The 7,656-nt window shown below is 49.3% G+C and overlaps 1 protein-coding gene across 1 annotated transcript in view; it reads right to left on the reverse strand.

Annotated features, from left to right (window-relative positions):
- LOC126997249 (synaptonemal complex protein 2-like) overlaps nt 1-4,223 on the reverse strand; it is a 15,561-nt gene extending 11,338 nt beyond the window's left edge. The window contains exons 1-3 of the mRNA XM_050858246.1: nt 4,015-4,223; nt 3,624-3,728; nt 1,299-1,436 (exon numbers count right to left, since the gene is read on the reverse strand). The gene's annotated coding sequence lies outside the window, so the exon portion shown is untranslated. The remainder of the gene's footprint in view (nt 1-1,298; nt 1,437-3,623; nt 3,729-4,014) is intronic.
- Between the last annotated feature and the right edge of the window lie 3,433 nt (nt 4,224-7,656).

A 7,656-nucleotide genomic window follows, 5' to 3' on the forward strand; every position in this document is an offset into this window, starting at 1 on the left:
TAAAAATCATGTGATAAAAATGGCACAGCTATAAACACTGAACCATAAGTACAAGTGGCTGTTAAACCCAGACGGGGTAGGCACGGGTCATATAGGATGACTGGCAGGAACCAACACTATGAGCCACATATTTGTAACAGGTTCACAGCATGGTGTGGTGAATGCTTATGTTGCCTTCCCATGACTGAGCCTTGGGGAGCTTGGCCATTTCCAGGGGGAGTTTTATGACCCTTCTGCCCGGGCTGCCTCTGTACAATCAATGTGAAAAAAAAAGACTCATTACAAACCCAATTATCTCCTTTTTTTGCCTTTGAAAAGAGTTTGCATTAAGAGTCTACTGATACAGCAAGCTTACTATGAGGGGCCTTGAGCCAGGCAGCGCTTTTGGCAAATATCTCGTAAAGAAACAGCTTGAGCACGACCCTGGCACCATTGTGAAGGATTAGGGCGCTCATTTGGGGGATAGTTTTGGGGACACATTAATGGAAACAACATTAATTGAAATGGGGAAATTTGTTTGGGTTTATGATCTTTTGCTTTGGGAACTAAATTCAGGAACAAGTTAATCTCATACACACACACACACACACACAAAATGGTTCCAGAACTGGAGATACTGACATATGAAAAGAGACTCAAGGAAATGGACTTACCAACACTAGAACAAAGAGGAGACTTAATACAAATATATAAGCTATTGAGTAAAATGGAAGAAGTAGATAACGAGAAATTGCTACTAAGAGAGGAACCTTCCAGCAGGAATACTAGAGGACATAGTAAAAAGTTGAGGAAGGGAAGATGCTCAAGAGACATAAAGAAATATAGCTTCCCACAAAGAAATATAGAGCTTTGGAACAGACTAAGTGAAGAAATAGTATCGGCGAAGAGTGTGCAGGGGAAAGTTGGATAATTATAGATACGGAGACGGGACCACACCAGCGTAAGCCCAGGCCTGTAAAATTACAACTAGGTAAATACACACACACACACTCACAGACTCAAACATATACTCATATTCATAGTGTGTGTGTGTGTGTGTGTGTGTGTGTGTGTGTGTGTGTGTGTGTGTGTGTGTGTGTAATGAGGTATTTGTTATGTATTTTTTTGTTTCCATGTCCTTAGGTAAGCTGGGGTAGTCCTCGGTGGAAGAAAGTGTAGGCCATCAGCAGGGGACAGCTGCTGGACACACAGGAGGAACTGTCACCAGGAGGGACACAACACATAGAAGAAAAAAGACAACAACAACAACAACAAGAAGCAGGAGGAGGAAACAAGGACAAAATAAACTCAACACTCACCAATAGTGTGTGCTGCTCATTCTCTTCCATTCTCTTCCTCCTCCTCATCTTCTTACTCTTCTTCTTCTTCTTCTTCTTCCTCTTCTTCTTGTTGTCTGTGCATATTGTTGTAAAGTCTCCATTCTCTTCCTCCTCTCTCTGCATCATAAAAAACTGTGTCAACAACCACTGAGCTCCTTCAGACTGTAATGGCACAGATTGGCACCAAAACACCCAAGCTAAGTCTTCAAACACACAACAGCTTCTGGCATAAAATAACAAAGAATGACCTCGCTCACTCAGATAATAATAATAATGTCTCATTTGTAAGGAAGAACAGATGATTTTTTGGAGTAAAGACGTGTGGTTTTGTCAGGTTAGGTCAGAGGGCGGCACCCAGCATTTTTACGGCAAACCTTCTAAGGGTGGAGAAGGGGTCAACAAACAGGTGGGCCATTATCCAAAAGCACCAAAATCTCCCAGAAAGAAACATTTTTGTCCACCAGTGTCCCATGGGTCATGTTCTGGGGACAGTGTTGCCTCTAGACAAGGTAACCCTTTTTTTGGTCCCTGAATGCAGTGCAGTAAAGAAACACTTCCAGAAAAAAGAAAAAAAATTTATATGACACAAAAATGTTTATGTAAGTGAAGCGCACCCCCGCTGGGCTGTGTGTCAGGGGGCGACACATTCCTCAGGCCCACAAAACACCCAAAAGACAATCACAAAACACCAAAAAATCTGCATTATGAAGCCAAATCTATACAGCTATATTACACCAGTCCAAAGCGCTGAAAAAACATGGCTCTCCACCACACTTTGACCTCTAGGGAAACTGTGTGTATGTACACACCCCTGAAAGCAGCGAGGCTCCTTCCTTAACCCCCTGGACCCCAGCGATGCGTCACGGAGCGTTGTGGCGCCCTAATGGAACGGCCAAGGAGGCTAATGTTTTAACCCAGTAGCAGCGGGCATCATGTTTCTTAATGGTCCTCTAAGTGAGAAAATGAGAAAAATCATCACCTCACAAACCATTTCATAATATATATCAATGCATTTGTGATCAGTTTATGCATCATCTATTTTGGGGGGTTTATATCATGGCATAAATTTGGCCCGTCGCTGCTACACGGTAAAGCCACAAATTTGGCCCGTCGCTGCTACACGGTAAAGCCACAAATTTGGCCCGTCGCTGCTACACGGTAAAGCCACAAATTTGGCCCGTCGCTGCTACACGGTAAAACCACAAATTTGGCCTGTCGCTGCTACACGGTAAAGCCACAAATTTGGCCTGTCGCTGCTACACGGTAAAGCCACAAATTTGGCCTGTCGCTGCTACACGGTAAAGCCACAAATTTGGCCCGTCGCTGCTACCGGGTTAACCGTACACGAAAGGGGTATGACGGGACAGTACCCCAAGCAGGCAGGACCCACGCCACGCCTTGCAGGTCACTGTTCTCAGTTATTGCGTTTATGTAAACATGTCACTGGTCATGAGGAGACACACTTATAACAAGTTCCTCTGTCGCCCTCACGCCAACTCCTCCCTCATCAGCTGAGGCAGTAAGCCTTGACACACACAAATGTGGAAGAGCTTGTTGCATTGCTCACATAAAAAGTTGGGCACAACATCTGTGGTCATATGCCGGAGAGAGAAAGAAGGGGAAGGAATTATAGGAGAAGGGAATAGACTCCAGGAGACGGGACACAACATCTGTGGTCATATGCCGGAGAGAGACAGAAGGGGAAGGAATTATAGGAGAAGGGAACAGACCCCAGGAGACGGGACACAACATCTGTGGTCATATGCCGGAGAGAGACAGAAGGGGAAGGAATTATAGGAGAAGGGAACAGACCCCAGGAGACGGGACACAACATCTGTGGTCATATGCCGGAGAGAGACAGAAGGGGAAGGAATTATAGGAGAAGGGAACAGACCCCAGGAGACGGGACACAACATCTGTGGTCATATGCTGGAGAGAGACAGAAGGGGAAGGAATCATAGGAGAAGGGAATAGACCCCAGGAGATGGGACACAACCTCTGATTAATACTGGTACACTGCTGGGTGGACAGGAGTGTAGGGTATCGGAAGAGCCGCCCAAATTTTTCCACTCTGCCGGGAATCGAGCCCGGGCTCTCTCGGTTGTGAGCCGAGTGTGCTAACCACTGCACCACGAAGCCCCGCCTTGCTCACATAAACTTACTAACAATCACACTAACACCATGCAAGTAGGAAACATTAAATTAATTTGTATTTTTTTATCTGTAAATTCAAATCTATGCCATTTTGGTGAAGGTAACAGGAGGCATCCAGACACAAGCAGACTGAACCAAGACTTTACTTACTGGGTTACTTGACAGAGTTGTTGTTGTTGTTGTTGTTGAGAGTCCACCGCTGCTTGGGCCCCAGTCCAGAGGGCCTCTTCTGGAGCTCCAGGATGGAGTTTGAGCCTGCCGAACAAAATAAGTGACGTTGAAATGTTTAGTAGTGTAACTGTGTGGTTGTAAGGAAAGACAGGGACACTATATATCATACTGTACACATGGAAACAAGACTGTGTGTGTGTGTGTGTGTGTGTGTGTGCGTGTGTGTGAAAGGGCCGTTGGGGAAGGCAGTGCGGGTGTCATTCTAGAGTATTGCACACACGCACACACGCCCTCCAAAACACGCACACAAGCCTTCACACACGCACACACGCCATGAAGCACAGCCATGAGTGACGTGCCTGACACACACTTATAAACACGAAAAATCCGCCCACAATCTCCACTCCCTGTTTTCTCCGTGTTCTCTTGGTCTCCGGCGGTTACTGTGGGTTTCTAAAGGCGTGGAGAACCATTACCACATGATATACCGCCTCAGACACCTCCGTCAGGCTTTACAAGTAGAGAAAACGGTAAAATAGTGCGTTTGCCTGGAAAGGAGATGTCGGCGGCCATCTTGTCTTCCTCTTCTTCTTCTTTGACCTGTTACCTGTATCGTGTTGTGTTATTTTGTTCCTTATTTTGTGTTCTATGTGTGTTTTAATGGCGGAAAATGCTTGAAGAAAATGTGATTACTGTTTTTACGGGTTTAAATTATATTAAGGAAGTGTTTTCACGTGTGTTGGGGCAAATAGTTAGCGCCTAACTAAATTGTCTAAGCTAACGAAATTGTCGTACTTGGCTCATTTCCTTCTGTTTTTAGGCCAAAACTATTAAAAACACTTCCATAATCAACACTGTAGACAATATCTTTGATTATGAGGGTGTCGACATCAAATATACACTGATTTCTCTAATAATTGTACAACTTAGGATAATACATTTCAAAGTCTACCCTGAAAAACATATAGAAAACGTAAAGTAATGAGGAGTTAAAGAAAACGGGAGCGTGGACTAGGCTATTTCTCAGAGGTATAGACGAGAGAGAGAGAGAGAGAGAGAGAGAGAGAGAGAGAGAGAGAGAGAGAGAGAGAGAGAGAGAGAGAGAGAGAGAGAGAGAGAGAGAGAGAGAGAGAGAGAGAGAGAGAGAGAGAGAGAGAGAGAGAGAGAGAGAGAGAGAGAGAGAGAGAGAGAGAGAGAGAGAGAGAATTTAACATAGAAAATCAGACCACACAGACCCCATCGTCGAGACTAGGGAGGGAACTGTCACAGGGGGGAAGGAGGAAGGGGGGAAGGGGGAGGGAATTGACACAGGGGGGAAGGAGGAAGGGGGTAGGGGAGGAATTGACACAGGGGGAAGGAGGAAGGGGGAAGGGGAGGAATTGACACAGGGGAAGGAGGAAGGGGAAGGGGGGAGGGAATTGACACAGGGGGAAAGGAGGAAGGGGAAGGGGAGGAATTGACACAGGGGGAAGGAGGAAGGGGAAGGGGGAGGAATTGACACAGGGGAAGGGGAGGAATTGACACAGGGGAAGGGGAGGAATTGACACAGGGGGAAGGGGAGGAATTGACACAGGGGGAGGAGGAAGGGGGAAGGGGAGGAATTGACACAGGGGGAAGGAGGAAGGGGGAAGGGGAGTGAACTAACACAGGGGGAAGGAGGAAGGGGAAGGGGAGGAATTAACACAGGGGGAAGGAGGAAGAGGGGAAGGGGAGGAATTGACACAGGAGGAAGGAGGAAGGGGGAAGGGGAGGAATTGACACAGGGGGAAGGGGAGGAATTGACACAGGGGAAGGGGGAGGAATTGACACAGGGGGGAAGGAGGAAGGTGGAAGGGGAGGAATTGACACGGGGGAAGGAGGAAGGGGGAAGGGGAGGAATTGACACGGGGGAAGGAGGAAGGGGAAGGGGAGGGAATTGACACAGGGGGAAGGAGGAAGGGGGAAGGGGAGGAATTGACACAGGGGAAGGAGGAAGGGGAAGGGGGAAGGGGAGGAATTGACACAGGGGGAAGGAGGAAGGGGAAGGGGAGGAATTGACACGGGGGGAAGGAGGAAGGGGAAGGGGAGGAATTGACACAGGGGGAAGGAGGAAGGGGAAGGGGAGGAATTGACACATGGGGGAAGGGGAGGACTTGACACAGGGGGAAGGGGAGGAATTGACACAGGGGGAAGGAGGAAGGGGAAGGGGAGGAATTGACACAGGGGGAAGGGGAGGAATTGACACAGGGGGGAAGGAGGAAGGGGAATGGGGAGGAATTGACACAGGGGGAAGGGGAGGGAATTGACACAGGGGAAGGAGGAAGGGGGAAGGGGAGGAATTGACACAGGGGGGAAGGAGGAAGGGGGAAGGGGAGGGGAGGAGCTGACACAGGGGGAAGGAGGAAGGGGGAAGGGGAGGAATTAACACAGGGGGAAGGAGGAAGGGGCGAAGGGGGAGGGAATTGACACAGGGGGGAAGGAGGAATTGACACAGGGGAAGGAGGAAGGGGGAAGGGGATGGAATTGACACAGGGGGAAGGAGGAAGGGGGAAGGGGAGGAATTGACACAGGGGGAAGGAGGAAGGGGGAAGGGGAGGAATTGACACAGGGGGGAATGAGGAAGGGGGGAAGGGGAGGAATTGACACAGGGGGAAGGAGGAAGGGGGAAGGGGAGGAATTGACACAGGGGAAGGAGGAAGGGGGAAGGGGATGGAATTGACACAGGGGGAAGGAGGAAGGGGGAAGGGGAGGAATTGACACAGGGGGGAAGGGGAGGAATTGACACAGGGGGAAGGAGGAAGGGGAAGGAGGGAATTGACAAGGGGAAGGAGGAAGGGGGAAGGGGAGTGAACTAACAGAGGGGGAAGGAGGAAGGGGAAGGGGAGAGGAATTGACACAGGGGGAAGGAGGAGGGAATTGACACAGGGGAAGGAGGAAGGGGAGGAACTAACGCAGGGGGAAGGAGGAAGGGGAAGGGGGGAATTAACACAGGGGAAGGAGGAAGGGGGAAGGGTAGGAATTGACACAGGGGGGAAGGAGGAAGGGGGAAGGGGAGGAATTGACACAGGGAAGAAGGGGAGGAATTGACACAGGGGGAAGGAGGAAGGGGGAAGGGGAGGAATTGACACGGGGGGAAGGAGGAGGGGGAAGGGGAAGGGGAGGAACTGACACAGGGGGAAGGAGGAAGGGGGAAGGGGAGGAATTGACACAGGGGAAGGAGGAAGGGGGAAGGGGAGGAATTGACACAGGGGGGAAGGAGGAAGGGGAAGGGGAGGAATTGACACAGGGGGAAGGAGGAAGGGGGAAGGGGAGGAATTGACACAGGGGGGAAGGAGGAAGGGGGAAGGGGAGGAATTGACACAGGGGGAAGGAGGAAGGGGAAGGGTTAGGAATTGACAGAGGGGGGAAGGAGGAAGGGGAAGGGGAGGAACTAACAGGGGGAAGGAGGAAGGGGAAGGGGAGGAATTGACACAGGGGGGAAGGAGGAAGGGGAAGGGGAGGAATTGACACAGTGGGAAGGAGGAAGGGGTGAAGGGGAGGAATTGACACAGGGGGAAGGAGGAAGGGGGAAGGGGAGGAATTGACACAGGGGGAAGGAGGAAGGGGAAGGGGAGGAATTGATTCAGGGGGAAGGAGGAAGGGGGAAGGGGAGGAATTGACACAGGGGGGAAGGGGGAGGGAATTGACACAGGGGGGAAGGGGGAGGGAATTGACACAGGGGGGAAGGAGGAATAATAATAATAATAATAATAATAATAAGTTTATTTCCACTAGAAGTGGTTATTCTTACATCCAAATACATAAAAAGTACATAGGTTATTGCAATGAAATAATTAGTTATTCATCAGTTGTTTTGGTTTCGATTAAGTAAGAACTCTTTCAGAATATATTTGAATTTATGCAAGGTGTGGGCAGTGCTTATATGTGTTGGCAGGGAGTTCCAAAGTGTAGGCCCGTGTACAGAAAGCTGTCTGGCTCCTGTGTCTGTGTGTGTTCTTGGTACATACAGATTACCCTGCTGGCGTGTTGTGCT

The sequence above is a fragment of the Eriocheir sinensis genome, chromosome 12 (assembly GCF_024679095.1).
Source record: "Eriocheir sinensis breed Jianghai 21 chromosome 12, ASM2467909v1, whole genome shotgun sequence".
In the NCBI taxonomy this organism is placed as follows: Eukaryota; Metazoa; Arthropoda; class Malacostraca; order Decapoda; family Varunidae; genus Eriocheir; species Eriocheir sinensis.